Source organism: Psammomys obesus, unplaced genomic scaffold (genome assembly GCF_907164565.1).
Source record: "Psammomys obesus unplaced genomic scaffold, mPsaObe1.curated_primary_1811, whole genome shotgun sequence".
NCBI lineage: Eukaryota > Metazoa > Chordata > Mammalia > Rodentia > Muridae > Psammomys > Psammomys obesus.
Genome location: NW_026596463.1, coordinates 5,818,623 through 5,842,553, shown reverse-complemented (window position 1 = coordinate 5,842,553; position 23,931 = coordinate 5,818,623).

Here is a 23,931-nt window from a genome sequence, read left to right as displayed (position 1 = left end):
AGCTTCCCATCCCAACCCAGTTTCTCTACAGAAGCTTGATAGAAAACTAGCCATTGTCCTTTCGTTTCTCTGGTGGCCCTCTGGGTCTTTTAGAGTCAGAACACAGCCACCCAATTAATTTGTGATATCCAAGTAGGCGGGACCCTCTGTGAGATGCTGGATTCATATTGAGATATAAACTTCAATTTCTAACTCCCCAGCTCTGGGGAGAAGATATGGCCTTATGAAGGCTGCCCAGAAGAAAGCATTCTTTATAAACCTACTGAGATCATAACCAAGCATGGCACTATGTCCACTGAGGAAATGACTAAAGATTCCCTTTCAGTATCTGTTGCATCATCTCAGTCTTCAGTGGGACTAGATAAGACAGCTATAGCTGGCTGGGTACCAACTCTGTGTTCGGAATATCTCTTGGCTCTTTGTTCTTTTACCCTCCACACTGCCCACCACTTAGCCTGACTCACCTTTTCCAGAACCTTCTCTGCCCTTCCCCAAATGACTGGGAGACATTCACTAAGAGAATTGCCCAGCCAGCTCCCAGGTGCTGGCAAGAGAGGCCAATTTATAGGAATAAAATGTCTCCAAGTTGTAACTGGGTCATTCTCCAAAAATCTGCAAATATCTATAAGAATTAACAAACTTTTATTCACCTTGAAATAATGATTTGGACTATCAGTCTCACAAGAGACATGTAGGCCCAGATTTTTTTGGTTCTGTTGCTCAACTTGTGGAGCTTCAGACCCTTCCAGGTCTTTCTATCTCCCCCTTCTTTCATAAAATTCCCTGCACTCTGCCCAAAGTTTGGCTATGAGTCTCAGCATCTGATTAATACCCTGCCAGGCAGAGTCTTTCAGAGGCCCTCTGTGGTAGGCTCCTGTCTTGTTCCTTGTTTTCATCTTCTTCTGATGTCTGTCCCGTTTGCCTTTCTGAATGAAGACTGAGCATCTTACCCTGGGTCCTCCTTCTTGCTTAGCTTCTTTAGGTGTACAAATTTTAGTATAATTATCCTATATTATATGTCTAATATCCACTTATAAGTGATTATAGACCATGTGTATCTTTCTGATTCTGGGATACCTCACTCAGGATGATCTTTTCTAGTTCCCACCATTTGCCTGCAGATTTCATGATTTCCTTGTTTTTAATTGCTGAGTGTGTAAATGTACCACAATTTCTGTATTCATTCCTCAGTTGAGTGACATCTGGGTTGTTTCCAGATTCTGGCTATTACAAATAAAGCTACTACAAACATGGTTGAAAAAATGTCCTTGTTGTGTATTTGAGCATATTTTGGATATATGCCTAGGAGTGGTATAGCTGGATCTTGAGGAAGGGCTATTCCTAATTGTCTGAGAAAGCACCAGATTGCTTTCCAAAGTGGTTGTACAAGTTCACATTCCCACCAGCAGTGGAGGAGGGTTCCCCTTTTCCACATCCTCTCCAGCATGTGTTGTCACTTGAGTTTTTGATCTTAGCCATTCTGATGGGTGTAAGGTGAAATCTCAGGGTCGTTTTGATTTGCATTTCCCTGATGACTAAGGATGTTGAGCATTTCTTTAAGTGTTTCTCTGCCATTCGGTATTCCTCTGTTGAGAATTCTCTGTTTAGCTCTGTACCCCATTTACTTGGTTTGTTGCTGTTTAACTTCTTGAGTTCTTTATATATTCTGGATATTGGTCCTCTGTCAGGTATAGGGTTGGTGAAGATCCTTTCCCAATCCATAGGCTGTCATTTTGTTCTGATGGCACTGTCCTTTGCTTTACAGAAAGTTTTCAGTTCCACGAGGTCCCATTAATTGATTGTTGATATTAAAGCCTGTGCTGTTGGTGTTCTGTTCAAGAAGTTGTCTCCTGTGACAATGAGCTCAAGGCTCTTCCACACTTTTTCTTCTAACAGGTTTAGTGTGTCTAGTTTTATGTTGAGGTCTTTGATCCACTTGGACTTTAGTTTTGTGCAGGGTGATAAATATGGATCTATTTGCATTTTTCTACATGTAGATACACAACCAAGGACTGTTCATGGAGATAACGTAGAACCCCTGCACAGATGTAGCCCATGGCAACTCAGTGTCCAAGTGGGTTCCCTTGTAAGGGGTACAGGGCCTGTCTCTGACATGAACTCAGTGGCTGACTCTTTGATCATCCCCCCACACACTGAGGGGGGAGCAACCTTTCCAGGCCACAGAGGAAGACAAGGCAGCAAGTTTTGATGAGACCTGATGGACTAGGGTCAGATGGAAGGGGAGGAGGACCTCCCCTATCAGTGGACTGGGGAAGGGGCATGGGAGAAGATGAGGGAGGGAAAGAGGGTGGGGTTGGGAGGGGAAGAGAGTGGGGCTACAGCTGGGATACAAAGTGACTAAATTGTAATAAATAAACAATTATATTTTAAAAAGGAGATCAAATAAAAGAAATAATGATTTGGGGGGTGTCTTAGGACATACCCCAGAAGCCAGCTAATTTATAATGCAGCTCACTTATCACTCAAGTAAGGGATCTGCATGCAGAACACACGTAGGTATAGAAGAGGACACTGTAATGGTGCAGGATGGAGGGCAGGATGGGACCTGGCAGAATGAGAGAGTTCATCAATGTATTTCCTAGTCCTGGACCAGAGTTGATAACAAGTATGCATCCCCTCATGGCCTTAGAGACAGCAATGAGTAAGGTTTTGAGCTTGGTGCAAGTTAAGCCAACTCTTACCAGCTTGATGTATCAACTGTATCAGCAGTTACTCAGCAGTGCTGCTGAGCTGAGCACACTAGCTGACAGTAGAGATGACAAGGGAAGCTGGAGCTATCAGTAAACTCTGTGATGAGCATCCTTTAGATGAGCGTTTCTGTGTGTGTATGAGAGAGAGAGAGAGAGAGAGAGAGAGAGAGAACACAGGTCCAACACCTGTGGGAGCAAAGAAGCCAAGACAGGAAGATGGAGACAAAACAGACTCTTTTAAGGCCTGCCTCTAGAAATACAGAGGAATAAAATGTCCCCAAGTTGTAACTGGGTCATTCTCCAAAAATTTGCAAAGCAGCTACTGGAATTAACGAGCTTTTTATTCTCATAGAAATAATGATGTGGAGAGTCTTAAGACATACCCAAGAAGCTAGCTAATAGATAATGCAGCTGACTTATCACTCAAGTGGTCTACTGTTTCCAAATAGGTTCTGCCTCCTAAAGGTTCTCCCACTGCCCAGCAATGGGGAGGTCCATATCTGCATGACCCACTCACTCCCAACCTCTGGCCGAAGTTGCACTGTGACTCAAGCCTTCAACTCTGAGCTTTGGGGAAGGAGGCATTCTAGACCCCAGCCCAAAAGAAGCAGCACGCGCAGGACAGTGCTAGGCCCTCATCTTCCCTCCTCTGGCCACACTGTACTCCACTCACCTCTTTCCTCTCCCTTCTGCAGGCTTCCTGGCCGCAGTCAGCCACGTTCTTGCTGGAACTGTGATGTCACAGGCTGAATAACCCCTATCTGAAATGCTTCACACCAGAGTGTTTTGGACTTTGGATTTCTGCATATTTTGGAACATTTGCACATATTTAGTGAGATAGCTTGTGGAAAGAACTAGAGTTCAACCCCAAGTCTCGTCTGTGTGCCATAAGCATCTTATACTTACAGCCTGGATGTAATTTTACCCAACATTCCTAGTACCTTTGTGTGAAGTTTCATAGTGTGGAATCTCCTACTGTGGCATCATACTGGCACTCAACACATTTCAACACTTAACACATTTCAGATTTCAGAGCACTTTGGATTGGGGGTTTGGGGATTACAGATATTCAACCTGGATCTTTGATTAGACCACCCCAAACTAACAGACCTCAAATCCACTCTGATTCTCCAAAGTTGTGATTTTGTTGCATTTTGATCCGATATGTGTGGATTTAACAGAAAAAGAAGAATATTGGTGTTCTTATACATTACTTCAAGGCTGTGTTTCCAACCCCCACACTAACACTGGCTTCCTCAAAGCCTGTACATGAAGGGTTGTGTTAACTTACTCACTTCAGTCCTTAATGAGACAGTTTCCTTCAGAGGAAATAATCTCAAGCCAGACACTGAGAAGATGGAGACATTCACTCCCACTAAAACCTCTGCTAGCCTAGGAATCTTGTTTCTTAAAGAGGGTATACATAAATACAGATGCGTTCCAGCCAGCACATCTGGCCAGTAAGCAAGGTTCAGACCTTGAGGACTGTGGGAGCGTTGAGGTTCAGGTTGGTTTTTCCCTGTGGAGTCCAGCGTCTCTCAGTGACTGTGATGTCTCTTTTTGTCTATGTAAATCAGCTTCCATTGAGGCTCCAGAGCTGATCACCTGACTCCTCATAGCAGTGTGTCTGAGTGGGAGGAGGAGGAGACAAAGAGTGAAAGGAGTGGACAGTATGATGAACCCAGGAGCTGCCCCTCTGCAATGCAATTTTGAACTCTAAAAAAATAACAATAATTTCTGATGTTCAAGTTTCTTATGTCTTTGCAAATGTCTGTTTTGTTTTTTTTCTTGTTTCTTCTCTCCTCCCCTTTCCTCTCCCATCCTTCCTATTCCGACTTCCTGCTTCTAAATAACATTTTCTTTGAGACAAGTTATCATTCCTAGGTTGCCTTCAAACTCACAATTGCCAAATATAACCTTGAACTTTTTTTTCTCCTTCACAGTTTTTGAGAATTTTGTGTATGAATGCTGTATCTGCATAATATCTATCTGTATAATTTCTCCAGTGGCCACACACACCCTACACACACACATACACACACACACACACACACACACACACACACACACACACACACACGGGCAGCCCTGATGAATCCATTTGGTGTTGTTCAAAATCTTTTAAGGACAACCAGCTGGGATTGGATACCTTATCTTCCTTAGAGAAGACTGGCTCTCCCTCTCTTAGAAGCCATTAATTGTCCATAGTCCTTTATACAGAGGGAAGGAAGGCCCTGTGAGATCCCCCATCCACGTTGGTATGTCATGTCACTATTGTGTAGGTCTTCTTTAGGTGACTGTATTGTTGAGATTTCATGGCTACAGCTTCCCTGTTGTACATAAGAGACAGATGTCTGTCTTGGTCCTCTGCTCTTAGGACCCACCATCCCACCCAGGTCAAGCCCTGAATATAGAAACTGTGTTGTCAGTTGTTATCTGCATTTTGGCAGGTTGTGGATTTCTGTAATAGTCTGTATTGGCTGCAAAAACAGTTGTTGGTTTTTGTTTGTTTGTTTGTTTGTTTTGGTAGAGGATGAAAGCCACATTCATCTGTTGACATAAGGTTAAGTACTTAGAATGTTGTTGGGATAGAATTCTCCTGATTTTTTATTTGTGTCTACAGAGACAGACTAAATTGAGGACTTTGAATGCCCAATCCTGCCTTCTGAGGGCTGCAATTATAGATTTACTTGGTTTAGGTGCTGCTGGGCATTGAGCCTAGGGCTTCGTGTGGTATGAGGCACACTCTCTACAGTCTGAGGTATAGTCTCAGCCCTAAATAACTTATTTTTAATTCAAGTTTTTGTCAAGGTAAAACCTTAAATTTAACTTAGGTCTTAGTGCATCAGAATATTAAGTTCTATAATTGTATTCCAAGATGGAGTCATAAACAAAATAAGCTATATATTACAAAAAAAGCAGCCCAGTCTGCAGCTGCACAGAATGGATATCACAAACCCAATAAATCCATTTTACCTTTGCACATGATGCTATGGCCAGCAGCAGCTGGAAACGAGAAGGATGACCCTCCCCACCCCCGAGACACACAAGGTATAGCCATAGACAGAAGTAGTGGTTTCATTCCTCAAATTAAATTAAAATGCTAACTTTGATGTGGGGTTCCTTAGACCCCACTAAATGAAATAAGACGGACTCTGGTAGGCTTCACAAGGGAAGGCTATCACCTTCAGAGTCATCACTATAGTGTAATAGAAGATTAGAATGTAAAATCAAACAGAGACCCATGAGGAAACATAACACAACTATTTTATTTTATTACATACATTTAATTACTGTGTGTGTGGCAAGGGGAGGTGCCTTGTTCCGTGTGCATCTGTGGAGGTCAGAGGTCAACTTCCAGAGCTAGGTTATCTCCTGGAGATGTAGGGCTTGGTAGTAAGTGCCTTTACAGACTGAAACATCTTGCTAGCCACCAGACAGATTAAAAAAAAAAAACTAATATCTATTTTTCCTTTCTTTCTCTTTTCCCCTTATTTCAGCATTGCTGATTTTAAAAAACATCAAGCTTGCAATTTGGGCAGTGGAAGTATCTCCTCTTTGATTCTCTGAAATCCGTTATACTCCATTTCGTCCCCTGCCTTTCTCTTACCTAGACCTCAGCTTCAGCATTCGGTTGTAGCCATCTCTCCTTGTTTCCTAGCAACGAGGCTGACTGTTGGTTTTCCTGGATTGTCTTCTCCTCCTTCACGCTCATCTGAACTTCTCCCCCAGCTCAGGAAAAATTCATCTACTGATAAGACCAGCAGCAGGGTCATACGGGGGAGAAGCGAGGAAGAGGGCACCGGGTATTCTTCTGTGTAAATCCCAGCTCCACATCTGGACAAAGAATAAGGGTTCTTAGTTCTTGGTCAGAGTGAGCTTTGAAACTATACGAATACATGAGGCTACACGAATATGCAACGCACTGAAGAAACCCGTAATATCAGTACCAATTGGCTGCAGTGTTTTCATGCTTGGATACTTTGAACCAGTCAGCTGGAAGCAATGTTCAGCCATTATCTCTAGAAAGCCTGCGGCTGCTCTTGCAATAGACCAAGATATTGTGACGAAGGGAGGAAAGCCACACCTGCTCTCACGAAGTTGACAGTGACTCCAACTGGGGAGAATCTCACTACTTTTCCTGCAGTCAGAAGACGGAGTCTTCAAAGACTCGGTCCTCCGTTCGACCGTCATAAATGCCTTTGCATTCCCATCTGATTTCTCTTCCTGACCCGTGAACTTCTTGAGCACGTGCTCATGTTCATGCCTCTCCCGAGAGCCATTTGCTGTGCGTCTCCAGATGAAAGCCATTGACTACCACAGCCCTCCCCAGACAAACCCAAAAGGAAGTGACCGTGACAGTCCTCGTTGAGCTTTGCTAGGGGCGTGGTCTTCCGTGCCTAATGTGGTCGGACATCACCTCCGTCCTGCGCCTTTTACTCTCATCCTTAACCCATAGCCTTCCAGCCCCGGTCCTCTGGGTAGTGGGTGCCTCACTCAGACACGCTGGGCTTCGGGGCCTGCCTCTGCTCTCTGAACTGAGGGAGACCCCCGTCTTATTGTCAGAAAAGCTCTCCATCAGCTGGCCCCATGGCTGCTCAGTTCCTCTTCAGAGAGGTGATCTGGAGCCACCAAGCCAGCACCTCCCCCACTCCCTTCTCCACTGCTTGCTTTCTTGGTAGCTCTAACCCTAGCAGACTATCACCTGTCGCTTCATTTTTAATCTGAATGTTGGCTGCGTTTCAGACAGATTGTGTCTGTCCTTTCCAGAGCTCTGTCCTCTACGCCTCCCCTGAGCTAGGCCGGAAGTGGGCCCCACATGCACGCACCCCTGTACCTGGTGTATGTCCTTCTGAAGAAAGAACACGGGCATTCACACATGCTAGGCAAGCACTCTACCAACTGTGCTGCATCCCCAGTCCTGAGGCCACACGGCTAGCAACATGCACACATACACACACACACACACACACACACACACACACACACGGGGTGGGGGGAGAGATTTGAACCTAAAGTATCTGATTCCCAAGTTTGGGTTCTCTCTCTCTCTCTCTCTCTCCTCTTCTCCCCCCCCCCCCTGCACTGTGTGTGTCTGAGTATATATATGTGGGTGTGTGTGTGTGGGTATATCTGTGTATGTCTTTGTGTCTGTGTGTGTGTGTGTTGTGTGTGTGTGTGTGTATGTGTGTGTGGTCTTTCCTTCCCCACTAAGCTCCCAGATTCTTCATGGCAAGAACTATATATTTTATATCTCCTAACACAAACGCTTAAAGTGCCTGACATGTGGATGGAATTCCATAAATGTCAGCTGCAACTAGACATTCAGCTAACGGCGGGAGCACATTTCCTCCAAGTACCCTGTATAGACAAAGGCACAAAGGCACAAGAAACCCAGTGGGGAGGGCACAGTGAAAACGCCTTCCTAAGTCGTTAGCTTATCACCAGGGACAGCTTAGCCAGTGCGAAAAATAGTCTATAGAGCAGGTATAATTGCTGCTTATCCCTTTCAGCAGCTGGAGTCCCCAGGCCCACACCTGGCCTCACAGCACACATGCAAGTTTAAATGCCTAAAATGCCGCGTTACATCTTCCAGACACTTCTTTATGACGAGATGGAGCCGTGATAAAAATGTGTTAATCTTCAGAACAAGGACAGATGGCAAACTGATACCACTATGAAGGGATCGGAGGACGTAGCGCTGGTTCAGAATGTCTCACAGACAACAGATGCTACGCTCAAGTTTACACAGCAAATAGGAAGACTGATCCTGCTCGCTCCTTCACTGTAAGGCTCTGGACTTCCCCGGGGAGTCCTGGGGCAGAAAGACGTGGCAGCACAACCAACAGCTCCATGTTGCCATGCTCCTTCCTGAAGCTGGAAGAAAATGTAACCAGAGCCCTCCCTCAGGATTGGCCCATGTGACAGGGGCCAGGCAGAGCCCCTAACTGGCTCATGGCAGCAGTGTCCATGATAGCTCCTCAGCTTCAAGGTTGTGCACAGTAGCTCATATCAGCTTTTTCCACTGTGGACTTTTGGTCATTTTATAATACATTCCTTTTGTGGGTTAAAATAATTGCTATTCCTCTCTCCTACCTGCTTCATCACCTCTTTTCTTTTCACTGAGCCTCAACCTCTCTTATCCCAAACACATTGTTGATTTTCAGTAGCTCAGCTCAGAATAAAGGAAAAATGTGCTGTGCGACCAAGGACCTTACACCAAGGAATCCACATTGCCAAGCTTGATTACTCGGCTTTATAAAGAAGCTTTCTAAATTAAGCCAGCGTGTTTTCCACCTCTGGAACATGTCTTTATTTCTCTAGGAGGAGAGAGTGCACCTCCTTCACACAGGACTGCAGGCTAAAAGGCAGCCATCTTCCACTCACCGCCTCCAGACCTCCTGAGGACCCGGATTGTGCTGTTCTGGAGTCTGTTGGCTAGGAAGAGGCAGGAAACTGTGGCTCATAGCAGAGCATGCTGGGACACTGATGGACAAGGCAGCTCATGGAGAAACAGGCACCCCATCAACTCCATCTGTGCGGAACAGTGTGTGCACCCAGCTTGGCCAGGCAGCCTCTGATGAAATGTGAGCACACGGATTTGGAAGCGTTCCTTCTAGTTAATAACAAATACCACCTCGTCTTGGAGAGGTGTAAAGGATAAGGTTAATAAAATGTACAGAGGGAAGAACCCTCACCAGACCGACGATGGCAACGTTTGCCTGCTGCTGGCAGGAAGAGCGCTGCAATCCATAGCTGCCGGAAATGGGAACGAAGCCGCTCTGCTTTCTTGTGAAAGCTGTTACATCGGAAAGGACACGCTTGCTCAGACATGTCCTAGGGAAGGCAGCACATTCCAAACATATCTACGTGTATCTCATTTTACAAATCTACGTGTATCTTGTCTTAGTCTCTTCATAGTTTCTCCTGACATCTGAAATTATGTGTATAGAGCAATTTGGAGTGTGCTCCTTTTTTTACAAGGCATTACCGTTGTAGCTTTGTCATTGTGGTTTACACACACCAGCATTGACATATTAACTATCACACCCTGGCATATGCTAGCATATTAGATATGCTAATGTACTCTTGTGTAGTTCATGTGTACTGATATGCATTGTTTATAAGTTTGCAGTTTGATGAGTTTTAGAAAAGCAAACACCTTTTGCAGCCATCACCATAATTCAGTTTTGGAATACTTCTATTGTCCTTAAAGACTGTAGACAGTTCTCTACGTCTCCCTTATAAGAGCCAGTCTTCAACTGCACCCTCTCACTACACAATGCTTTCATAGTTAGTACAATAGAAAATACATTGCATTTAAATGAAGCTTTTGCTTGTTTTATTTGTCTCCTCTCTGTGCCTGCTTTACTTTATACTGTGTAAACATCTTTTATCACACCCTTTTCATTCTTCTTATGACTTTTAGCTGTATAACTTCTGCATTATTTTTGGTGGTTACTCTAGAAATTGAAATATGGATTTTGAATCATTTTTTATGCTCATGAATGAGTTTCTGTGTGGCGTGTGTGCAGACACATGTGCCTGTGGGGGCCAGAGGAGGCTGTCATGTATGCTCTTTCCCACCCCTCACCTTATTCACTTGAGACAGGGTCTCTCGCTGAGCCTCGGGCTTTCGTATTTTACACAGGTTGGTAGAAACGCAGTGATCTTTCTCTCTTTCTACCTCCCCCACCCTAAAATGTGTATCTCCATGTTATTGTAGTCCAAGTCAATACGTATGTGTCTTAAATGTGGTGATATTCTTAAAAAAAAAACTCTTACATTGTAAAAGGCTGGAACTTTCTCTGGACCTCGTAGCCAGAGCTAACAACACTCGTCGGGGTCACTTTGGTTTTAAGACTGCCATCCTCCGTGTACTCAAACCGTTTAACCCACCTTTAAGAAAACAATATAACAGCCAACCTTACCTGCCCGGGTTTCCCATACAGTCAACTTTTACAAACTAGTGCATAGCTGTAATCTTAAATTATATACTCTTCCATGCCCATGACACAGAAACAATGCATGTATATCATTTGCTGAGAGCAGCAAATCTAGAAGTTGAAAGAAACTTCCTAAAAACAACCATTTACGGATATTGGCTGAGATACAATGATAGCTGTTATCTGGGTCAGTAGGGGTCAGTTGGAGACACTGATTTAACCCCTCGCAAAACTTGGTTAAAGATTTCTGTATCCCATTCCTTCCCCATGTGATGCCTTCTGTGCTGTTCAATAAATACAGAGCAAAACCCTTTGTTAGGGACAGACCCAGACAGACACACAGCCCATGTAACACACAGACACAGAGACACATATGGATAGAAACAGACACACACAGAGACAGACATGTATATACACAGCTTCAAAGAGATCCACAAGAAAGCTTTCAAGCAGGCCCAGATCAGACTCATCCAACAGACAGGCAGAGACAGAAGACACAAGGAACATGCAGCAGAGAATTCAAATCTAGGCTCACTCTTGGTCAAATGCCTCCAAGGGGAAGTGCTTTTATTTCTTTCCTTAATGCAACATTGACGCATTATCGGTGACTCAGAGCTAATCGCTAATGTGTGTAATCTGTGCATTTACTCTGCCCCACTGCGCCCTTTTGTGACATTATTGTCATGTGTGTTATCCTTTCAGCCTGAATGACTTCCTTTGACATTCCTTGTAACTCGGGTCTGTCAGCATCATCGGCTTCATGCTTTGCCGACTTCAAAATAATTTGTTTTTAATTTTGTTTTTGAAGAATAATTTCACTATCTATAAAATTCTTAGAGTTCTTTTGCGCTCTGAAAAATCTCTGTCCAGTGTTCTTTAGAATCTAGGCATTACTGTGTAGTTGTTGGTTCATATGTCCCTGCATGATCTTCTGCTTTCAGGAGTCTCTCCCTGTCCTTGGCTTTGAGCAGCTTGGATGAGCTGCATCTGACTGGGGTTGTCTTTGTGCCTTTACTACTGGGGTGTGGTGACAATTTGGGACCAGAAAGTTAACGTTTTCTTCAAGGGTTTCTCTTTCTTTCTTTCTTTTTAGGGAGCAGGGTAGCTCTGTTATTATTTTTTCCAATACATTCCAATACATTGTCTTTCCAGAACTCTAAAACGACAAAGATGAAATAGTTCATATTTTATTACACATTTATGTTGATTTTTCTTCTCTCTTTTTTTCTCTGTGTTCTTTGAATTTATTTTCAATTTCACAGGTTTTTTTTTTCCTTTGCAGTCTTAAATTTACTGCCAAAGCCATGCATTAAATTTTTCATTTTAGTCAGTGTGGAGGGTTTTTTTTTTTTCTTTCAACCTAACGCAAGCTAGAGTCATCTGAGAAGAAGGGGCCTCAACTGAGAAAAATGCCTCCTATAGGCAAGCCTGTGGGGCCTCTTCTCCATCAATGTTTGATATAGAAAGACTCGGCCCACTGTGGGTGGTGCTACCCTTGGGAAAAGGTTCTAGGAATAAATATATGCAGCGTTCCTCCATGGTCTCTGCTCCAATTCCTGCTCCTAGAATCTTGCTTCTGTTCCTGCCTTGCCTCCCCTCAACTAGGACTTATAAACTGTAACAGATTCTCTTTCCCAAGTTGTTTTGATCATGGTACTTTAAGCCAAACTAAGATACAGACATTGGTACCAGTAGTTGGGTATATTGCTGTGACAGGCCTGAGCAAGGTGTTTTGGGAAGGACTGTGGAAAGAATTTGGAACTTTGAGCTGGAAAAAGTGATGAGTGCCTAAAGCTTAGTGGTCTTCTCAGTGGTAGCTTGGAAAACCCTGGTGGGAGCAATGCAGCTGAGAGAGGCCCAGCTTGCAAAGTTTCAGAGGGAAGTTAGGCATTAATTTAAGCCTCTTTTTCGGCCATTCATATAATATTCTGACTTAAGAATATGTGGTTCTGGCCAGTTGGGGCTGAATAAGTGGTGATTAGTGAAACTCTGGCTTTATTGGGACAACTGGCTCTGGCCAGCTGGAGCTGGGAACCATCTGTTACTAATAAGAAGGCACCATTAACCTGGAATCTGGAGGTTTCTCCAGGGTCAGCAGTAGTTTCACTACTGCACAGAAGCAGCAGGCCAGAGGGGGCTCAGTCTGCATTCAGGCGGACTGGATACTATGTAAACAGTTTCTCACCTAACACCTGTTTGGGCAACTTGGAAGCTTGCAGAAATGAAGAGGTCAACTGAGGGCTGGCAACAAGAGAGGTCAGAAGAGACCGCTGGTGAAGATGCAGCCTCAGTTACAGAAAAAAAAAAAAAAAAAAATCTACCATTTTTTGGAGAAAAGTTGGGGCAGGCACCATGTGTCAGGGTCAGAGCCCCTGAAGAAAACCCAGGTGAGGCTGTTAGAAGGTGCCACCAACTTGCAGTGAAGACTCCAGCTCAGTAGAGAGGCCGGAACTGTGGAATGGCCACCGCGGACAGTGGCAGTGGCCTGACGCTGTGAGGCAAGCTGTGTGCACTACACATGGTAAGGGTGGAGAAACGGAATTGCTTGGGCCCTTTGACAGGCAGATTATTGCGAGTGAGTCCCAGGCACTGAGCACCGAAACTTTAACGCTGTTGAATGTTGGTCTTGCTTTGCTTTGGTTCTAACTGCGCCCTGATTCTTTCTTGGAATAAGAAGCATATAACTTGTTTTTTTTTTTTTTACTTTACAGGGGCCCGCAGATGAGAGACTTGGGGCTTTTAGAGACACTTTGAAGAGACTAGGCTTTTAAAGACTGGTGGGTGGGTCTTTTAAAGTAACCGTGCTTTATATTATGGTATTAGTATCAGCATGAAATCATGTGAACAAACAAGAAAGCATAGTTTATGGCTTAATAGTGATATGTTTGTATGTCAAGTTTGTTAAAGTCCCTACTTGCTGCAGGGCATGGCTGCCATACTCTCTTCTCTCCCAGAGGCCCTTCACTATATAACCAGACATCTTGGTTCCATAGCCCTTTTCCCATTCCTGCTTCCTGTTCTCTCTCTCTCTCTCGCCCTGCCCCTTACCCCAGAACATGCTCTCCTTCTCCCTTCCCCTCCCTCACTGCTCACAATAAACCTGCATTTATATAACATAGTTTCATCTCGCCATTAGCTCATTCTGTTTTATTTAATCAATTAATGTTCACAAAGGGTCAACTGTGTTGATCAAGTTTTTTGTCAAGTTGGCACAAGCTAGAATCATCTGAGAAGAGGTAATCAGAGTTGAAAAAAAATACCTCCCTAAAATAGGCCTGTGGGGCATTTTCTTGGTTAATGCTTGATTTGGGAGGGCCCAGCCATTTGGGGATGATGCTATCCCTGAGCAGGTAGTCCTGGGAAATGTAAGAAAGCATGGTCCCTGTTCCATCCCTCTAGTGTCTTGCTTGTGTTCTTGTCCTGGCTTCCTTCAGTGATGAACCACATTTGAACTTGTAAGCTAAGATAAACTCTTTGGTCTCCAAGTTGCTTTTGTTCATTGTTATTTTTATCACAACAATAATAACCTACATAAGACAGTAGGTATACCTCTCAGCTTCCATTTGGTGACCAAGAAGCACATGAGAAAATGTTCCACACTTTATGACACCAGGGAAACGCAAACTAAAACTCATTGAGACTCTACCTTATTCCAGTAGGGTTAACCAATATCGAAACAAACAACACCAAATACAGCCAAAGAGGCAGTGAAGGAGTTCTTACCTCTGCTGGTGGGACTGCAAAGCACTTCAACACTATGAAAATGTATGAGTTCCTCAAGAACAGAACTACCTTGTAGCCCTTGTTATGTATGATAGTACATGGCTTTGCTACTCTTAGGTATATGCCTGAAGGAATCTAAGTCAAAATATATATAATAGAAATACAAGCACACCCAAGTTCAATCACAACACTGGCAACAGCCCAGACATGGAGTCAGCAGGGGTGTCTACCAACAAATGCATAGATACATAGTAGAGTTTTATTTCACCAGAAACAAAACAAAACAAAACAAAACAAAACAAAAAACAGAAGTATGCCACTTGCAGAAAAACATATAGAACCGGGTAGCAGCATGTTATAGCAAATAAGACAGGTCCTGAAAGACAGATACGACATCCTTTCTCTCATATGTGGGTTCAAGGTTAAAAGAAGTATTGAAAAATAGAAGGGTGACCATTCAGGGAAGAAGAGGCTCCTAAGAAGGGTGAAAAAATATAGAGGATAATGGGGGTAAATGTGATCAAAACACATTATATATGTCTGAAAAGTCAAAACTTAGCCTATTATGTTGTACAACTAATATAGGCTAATTCAATGAATGAAAGGCAAAAACTGAAGAAGAAAAGTTAATTTCCATTTGAGCATGGTACGTGGAGCACACCTGTGATCTTAACATTCAGGAGGTTAAGGCAGAGGGGTCATGAGGTCTAGGCCAGCCTGGGCTACATGGCAAAACCCTGTCTCTATAAAAGAAAAAATAATAAATAATAATTTTATTGTTTCATTTTAAAGCATCATTTCTATATTAGAATATATAAGTGGTTCAGTCATTATTATTAGCATATTTTCCTGTATTTATGTAAATATTCTTTTACGTTTTTAGAATACATTTAAAGAAAAGGCTTTTGAGCTGGGCATGGTGGTATACACCTTTAATTCCAACAGAGGCGCGAGGATCATTGTGAATTCAAGGGCAGCCTGGTCTATAGAGTGAGTTCTAGACAGCAGGGCTACACGGAGAAACCCTATCTCAAAAAACCAAAAAAAAAAGAAACTGCTATTGTGAAATTGCTCAATTTAACATCTGTGTTGACTTGGATTAAGTTCTTATTGACTTCATTTTTTCTTAAATGTTGATCATACTTTCCCATTTCTTTGTTTATCTGGTGATTTCAGATTAAACTCTAGACAGTATTCTAATACATAGTAGCAACTGTGTATTTTGTTTAATTGGTGATTTTTGAGGGGTGGGGCTAGCTGTTTTATTGACTTTTTTGTCTACACTAAAGCTGAAATAATCTGCCTACATTACGGTGTGAAACTGTATATATCTCAGTCCACTATCATTGTTCAAAACCACATGCCATGAATCACGTAGTGGTCAGTCAATAACTAATGAGGAGAGTGTGTTCTGATATATCAGATATATTAATTCTGCATCTTTGCTTACCACTGACATCTCTAAAATCATAGGGCCTGCTAGACTGCATGCCTCAGTGGTAGGAAATACGGATAGAATGTTTGTGCTTCCCCCTACTTGAATACTGAAATTCTAACTCCACTCTTATGACACCAAGAGATGAAACCTCTAAAAGGTAATTGTGTCAAAAATCATGAGTAAGGATTAGAATACCTTATACTTGTGTACATAGCATAAAGAAGGCTTTGAGAGTTTGTCTAGCAACTCTAGGGTGGAGAAAACATTTCCTGGTGATAAATCCATGCAAGAACATCCATGAGAACCACACAGAGAGGTCATAACAGGAAAACATATCTAGTGTTGAGATCCTAGGGATGGGTAATTTTCTTCAGAGAATACTGGATATACAGCCTTTTCATTTGGAGTTTTCCTGCCTTCCATGGCTCTGCCGGCTTTGCCGGCAAGAAGTGACAGGTTTCATCTTAAACTGGTTGGAAAAAAAAAATGTTTTCAATAGTTTTAAAAACCGAGGAAGAAGAAAATATGTGTTGGATATTTTTGGAAGCAGGGAAACATAGAAGAGCCAAAATGACGAACTCCTTGAGCATCCCTGTCCACTGCTAATACATGCTGACATGTGTACAGGTGTCTGTGTGAGAAAGCCTAGAGAGCTGGAGAGGTTTGTGGAAGTATGTTATGGAAAACCTCCTGCCTTCCTTACTGAAAGCCATCTTTTGGATGATCTAATGAAGCGGTGATCAGTGGTAAGAGTGAATGCACTTCCCTATGGGACAGCTACAGCCCAGGCCTCTGAGTTTCTGTCCCAAGGCCATGGCCATGGCCAAGAGTCCTGTTCCTTTTGAAAGGCAACTCATGCCTGAGCTTGTACACAGTCTGGCAAAGAGTGATTTGTTTGGAAGTTTTGCTTATCTATCTGCCATTCATTTGTCCCTTGGCTTGTTTGAGGACTCAGCGACTCTCTGCAGCTACAAAGAACCATTATGTCGAGCACAGAGTTCAACAGGCCCAGGTGGAGTCTAAGATGGACATGGTGTAGATCCGTACCTGTGTGGGGCTAGAGCACACAAGTCGATCCCTATCCTCCCATAGGGTGGCACCACACCCACCTTCCATACCTGGCTGCAAGGAGCAGCTCATGTGAGAAGGCTTACGTGGTGTGTAGCTGGGCTCATCAGTATAAAGGAACGAGCTGGAAACAGGGGTGTAGTAAATCAACCCACAGGGGTGACCTCAAAGCAGAAAAAACCTGCCTTGGCAGGTGGAGCTCTAAGTGGCAACCTTACATTTACTTTAAATGGAAAAGCCTAAGATCAGAATACATAAATACATATTCTTACAGTGTGCATATAGATATTCTTATGCTACTGTATGTTCCATAGGCTGTATATTATATAGTAATATATGAGATATAAAATCATCCACAAATATAAAGCCAGAGACAAGGTTGGGTAGGGTAGAGACTCGTGGATGGATACATGGCAGTAGAAACAATGTGTGAAGAATTTGTATTGTGCTTTAACACTCGCCGGAAAGCATTCAACCGTACCAGTGTACATAAAATTATTATTCCATTAGCTGACATTAGCCATCACTATCATCCCCTAAATGGAAGCATGGGTGCATCGACACAGTTGCCATGGTGACAGAGGTGGAAGCATATGGTCTTGGGACCCATGTCATAGCAAACAATTGGTGGAAACAGGCCCTTGGTCATGGCATCCACTGTCAATGTCATATATCACATTGGGACGTGTACAGCACACAGTGGCCTTGTAGTATACAGGCATGCCTGTTGGCATCACTGCTAAAATCTCAGCACGGACACCTAGTGTCTAAGGCCAGGCTAATTACTACTGCTGCTTCCCAATGCGTAAGCCAACATCAGCCGGCGATGATTATAAACCTTGACACTAGTATTACTAAAAGATCCCAATGAGTCACTTCATGGAAGATTTGGTAAGATTCTTCCATCTTGAAAGGGACAGTAAGTTTCCTCCTAAGATGTCTATTCTTTTATGGACTTACCTCTCCTGAATGCCTAGTTTCAGTCAGCCCCATGATTCAGAGGAATGACTTCATGGTTGTGGAATGCTTGAAAGGATTTTAGAGACCCACACAGCACAGCTGTTAGAGAAACCTGCTTCCCAGTAAGAGATTCTATCATTGCAACCTTGGGTGGCACAACACACCCACCATACAGTGGTCCTCTCTCAGAGCATGGGAAAGACCTAACGACAGCAGACCTGGATTAGATTAGAGTCAAGGCTGTGCAAGGCTATACCCTGTGGATACTCTTCCTTAGACTGTGGTGTCTGCACTTAATGAGAGACCTATAGAGGACCATATGGAGGACTAACTGAGCCTGGAGACCGAAAGATGACAGGAAAGGTGGCTCCATTTGCTGCTTCACTCCAGGACCTGTGGATGAGTCTGTTGCCTTCCATCCCACAACAGTGTCACAGTGAGCATAGTGCTGTCTTGCGAGACACAGAGCAAGTGTCCTGTCTACCATAAGTTGTGACTGTTGCCAGTGCATATTGGTCACCTGGTGGCCAAAGAACAGCAGGAAAAGGAGGAGTCATTATCTTGAAGAAGCAACTGATTAAAAAAAAAAAAAAGTCTGGTCTGTTCTCACATAATCAAGCATAAGGAGAGTGTTCTCATGCAAGCCAGCTGACCCACTTGGCACCTCCAGGAATTCAATTTTCACCACAAATGGACATATGCAGTAAACTTAGCTTGAAAGCTCTCGAACTCCTCAGTGACGGTTTAACCACCTCAAGAGGCAAATCACCATCTCCTGTGAAAAGGGTAGCTGAGGATAAGAAAAACCTATGAGAGAAGGATGGGTAGGATGTGTCTGCCTCACGCAGTTTGTTAGCACCTACAGCACCCAGCTGTCATTTCTCCCATTAAGCTCTACCTTCTGTGTCCTCTGAGAGAAAGAAGCCCACAGCTGCTTCTGGAACATACACGGAAAACGGCCTCTGTACAGCCTAATGGGTGTTCCATGTCGGCCATGGAGGTGCACTCTTCAGCGCTCCTTGTAAAAGATGTGGGAAGCAGTTGATTGGCAACTTCTATTCACTGTCTCCCTATGTTCCTCACAGTAATCCTATCTAGTTAAAGCTCTCCCGACTGCTCAGCCATCAGCTGAGCATCATGGGAAGTGCCGTAAGAAGTCCACTTTGACCGGATGTCAAACACATTCAGTGGGCAACCTTTGTACACTGACTCCTTCAGCTTAACCAAGTCTTCCCTAGAGCTCTGCTGCGATCCAAGAAGCTATGGACCAGCTCTTCCTGCCTTTCTCCTGTTGCAACCTGAGGGCTCCTCCACTTTCTTCTGTTCTTCCAGCCTTTATCCTTCATAGGTGCTCTCACGGTAGAGTCCCTGCCTATCTTTTTTTTAAGTTTATTTGTTTGTTTATTTATTTATGTATTATATGGGGGAGTGCTTCTGCCAAAGCACATAGCTAGAAGTCAGAGGACAGTGGTTGGAGTTGGTTGTCTCCTTTTACCATGTGGGCCTAAGGATCAAACTCAGGCTGTCGGGCAGGCTCCATGGCAAGCGCCTCACCGGCCGTACGTGCACAGCTAATTCCCTTGTGCTCTCATGTTCTCGGTTTTATAGAGAACCCAAGCAGCACTCTTATAGGTAGTTTCATTATAATAAGAAGTGAGAGAACATTAATTCAGGATAAACTGAGTTGACGATGTGCAGTAACCACTCACAGCGCAGAACAAGGACATTTAGGTTGCTTTTTTTTTTCATGTATCATGTATCATGTGCTTACTCCCCTCTTATTCTTTTTTTTTATTACTTTAATCTCTTTACAGCCTGACCTCAGCATCCCCTCCTTCCAGTCTTGCCCTCACGCCCCCTCCCTCTTTCCTCTAGTCGCATCAGGACCAAACATTCTCTCTCACTGGGGCCTGACAAGGCAACTCAGCTAGGGGAAAGGTATCCAGTGGCAGGCAACAGACTCAGGACAGTCCCTACCCCCATTGTTAGGGGACCCACATGATGACCAAGCTGCACATCTGCTACATATGTGTAGGGGGTCTAGGTCCGGCCCCTGCACCCTTTGGTTGGTGGTTTAGTCTCTGTGAGACCCTATGGGCCCAGGTTAGTTGACTCTGCAGGTCTTCTCATGGTGTTCTTGACCCCTCCAGCTCCCTCTGTCCTTCCTCCTACTCTTCCACAGAACTCTCCGAGCTCCGCCTATCGTTTGGCTATGGCTCTCTACATCTGTTTCCATCAGCTGCTGGGGGACAGAAGCCTCTCGGAAGACAGTTATGCTGGTCTCCTTTCTGAAATCACGGCAGGGTATCATTAAATAGAGCCAGGGCCTGGTTCTCTCTCACTGGGTGGAGCTCAAGTTGGGCCTGTCATTGGTTGGCCACTCCCTCAATCTCTGCTCCATCTTTACCCCTACACTTCTTGTAGGCAAGAGAAATTTTGAGGCTAAGATTTTATGCGTGGGTTAGTGCCCCCTCCCTCCACATGGCTACAGGAGGTGGCCACCTCAGGTTCCTTAACCCCCGCTGCTGGGACTCTCAGCTCCGGTCACCCCCATAGACTCCCAGCTGGCTGATTGTCTGGATGCTGCGTGTGCGTGTGGGCGCACACATGGAGATCAGAGGACAACTTTCAGGATCTGGTTCTTCTCTTCCACTGTGTGGGAACTGGGAGTTGAATCCAGTCCCTCAGTTTGGGCAGCAAACTTTGCCCACTGAGTCATCTCACCAGCCTGTACATAGCTTTCTGTCTTTTTTTTCCCCAAAGCCCAATTGGTAAGATGTAAGAAAACATTTTTAAAATTATAAGTCAATCTAAGAGAAGTCAGTGAAAGAAAAATGAAAGAGCTAAGAAATAGAAAAGTAGCAAGATGGTAAAATTAATCCCAACCATATTGATAGAATACAAATGGATTAAATACTCCAATTATAATACAAAAACTGTCAGATTGAATAAAAGGAAAATAGGCAGCCATATGTTGTTTATGAGACGTATGCTTTAAATATAGTGGAGGCTGGGGTTGAAGCCAAAGACTAGAAGTACAATACCATATGAAGACTAGTTACGAGAAAGCTGGTGCAGCTTTATTAGTACCAGACAAAATAAATTTCAGGTCAAAAGCAAGGAGGAAATAACAAAGAATAAACAGCTAATTCATTAAGATGATAGAAGCAACCCTCCCCGCCCAAAAAAAAAAAAAAAAAAAAAACAAAACTGACATGATCAAATTAAAAGCTAGGCACCCCATAATCTTGGGTAGGAGTTTTAACACTTCCTCTCTCAGTAACTGAAATGACAAATAGATTGAAAGCCCGGAAGAGTAGGCACCGAAGTTTGCAGAGTGCGCCCACTGGAGCCCTCCCGGCATCTGCATCTGTGTTTGGACGCTGCTGGTTTTCACTGCAGCAGGGAGCTAAGTCTGCTGCTACAGAGAGTGTTTGACCCATGGAGCCGAGAGTGATTGCTTTCCAGTGTGTTCTGGGAAAAGTTTGCTGCCCTCAGGTACAAAAGACCTGAATACCCCAGTCCACCAACTTGACCCAGTTTCTACAGAACAACCAACATACACAAAGTTCACCTTCTTCTCACATGTCCATGGAACAATGTACTACAAAACAGTCCACTACACCTCACTCCAAGTGGTTATATGCACATTGTCTCGCGATAACACTGAAGCTAAAATCAACAATAAGAACGTATCTACAGAAGTCCTTAATTATTTAAAAATTTAGTAACATAGATCAAAAGATAGACAAAAAACATCAAGAAAGATGTATTAAAAAGATGGACAACCTTTTCCATGGTCGAACCCCTCATCAAGAAAACGTATCTCTGCAACAGATGGAGATCACTAGAGAAAACCACAACCAATCAAAATGCAGAGTTGTGGAGCCCAGGTGACACATCTACAGCACAACTCCTGCACCTGAGGTTCGGTGATCCCTGTGGAAGAGCAGGTGGAGAGATCGGACGAGCCAAAGGAACAGGAGTTTGCTGTGAGATATGTCTCCTAGAAACACCAGAAGCTACATCCATGAAGTCTCACAGCCATGACTACTTAGACATGACCTGGCTGAGGACATCAATAGACACGCTAATGTGGAAGGGGAAAAGTTTATATGAGGCCTCAACTGTAGACAAAGAACTATAGGAAACTGAGAGAAATAGTCTTCCCCAGGGAAGAGCATACCAATTGGTTGTCTAATACCAAATGGTCATCTCTGAAAACATAGAAGTAACGTTATACAGACTAAGCAGGTTCTATTTATCTATTTAAGTGTATATATGTGTGTATGTATATATATATACATATATATGTACATGTGTATATGTATATATATACACATTGTGTATATATGTGTATGTATATATACATATATATGTACATATATGCACATATATGTATATATATGCATATATACATATATGTGCATATATGTATATATATGCATATATATACATGTATATATACATGCATATATATACATACACACATATATACACACACATGTATGTATATAACAATAAAAAAGTTTATGAATTTGAAAGATTGGGAAGGTTTGGAAAAAGGAAGGGAAGAAGGAAATGATGTAAATATTTACAATTTTAGCAGACTGGTCCAGGGAGCCAATGTTGGTTTAATATTAGGAAATCTCCAATCCCTATAGACATCCAAAGGATAATAAAAGTTATAAATAAATTCTAATGTCAATAAAATATCAGTAGGGGCTGGAGAGATGGCTCAGTGGTTAAGAGCACTGTCTGCTCTTCCTAACTGGACCCAGGTTCAATTCCCAGTTCCAAGGGATCTGACACGTTCACACTGATGCACATAAAACAAAAATATAAAAATAAATAAATAAAATATCAGTAATCTGGATTAAAAAGACAAATTTATTTAAGTATATGACAAAAGTAATGCAAGAAATATACAAAATATATCATCTACCTATCTATTAAAAAGATTTAATTCATTATAATCTTCACATAAAGTAAACCCTAGTAGGCCTGGTTTCCTTAGTGACATCTATTCAATATTTAACCAAGAAATAATATCAACCTTGCATTAACTGTCAGAATATGGATAAGAAAGAAATATTTCATAATACCACACCAAAGCTAATGAGGACACTAAAGAAAAAAATTACAACTCATCGTCTTAAACACAGACATCTGTCTCAACACTGCAATAAGAGAATCAGTATACAAGAGGATGGTACGGAAAGATTGAGTGGACTAGGCCAGGGAGGCAAGGTTGATTTAATATTAAGAAATCAATAAAAGAAAGCGAGCACACTGAGTATACACACACACACACACACACACACACACACACACACACACACACACTGATTAGCTCAACATATCAAAAATGTTTTTTTCACCAAACTTCTACAGCTAACCTGATGTTGTAGTTTGAATAGGAATGGCTCCCAGAGAGACTCATCTGTGTGAAGGCATGGCCCACAGGGAGTGGCACTATTAGAAGGTGTGGCCTTGTTGAAAAAGGTGTGGCCTTGTTGGAGGAAGTGTGTCACTGTGGGGGGTGGGCTTTGAGGTCTCCTATGCTCAAGTTATGCCCATTGTGGCACAAGGGTCTCCTTCTGCTGCCTGTATATCAAGAAGTAGAACTCTCAGCTCCTCCAACACCATGTCTGACTGCACCCTGCCATGTTTCCTGCCCCGATGATAATGGACTAAACCTCTGAACTGTAAGCCAGCCCCAATGAAATGTTTTCTTTTATAGGAGTTGTCTTGGTCATAATGTCTCTTCACAGCAATGAAACCTTAACTAAGACACCTGGTAACAATAATAGCAAGATATTGACTGCTTTCTGCCTAAGATCAGCAACAGGGTCAGAATGTCTTTTCAAGAATACTGCCTTATACTCAACATTGTACTAGAGATCTGAGCCATTGAAAAAAAAAAAAAAGAATAAAGAAATGAAAGATGGAGGATTAGTAAAGAAATAATGTTTCCTGTCAGGATGAAATAGCTGTATGCATTTCAAATCTAACTTTGAAGGTATCTATCCCAAACTATTAAAGCTAAGAATGAATTTAACAAGACGGCCTACAAAATCAGGAT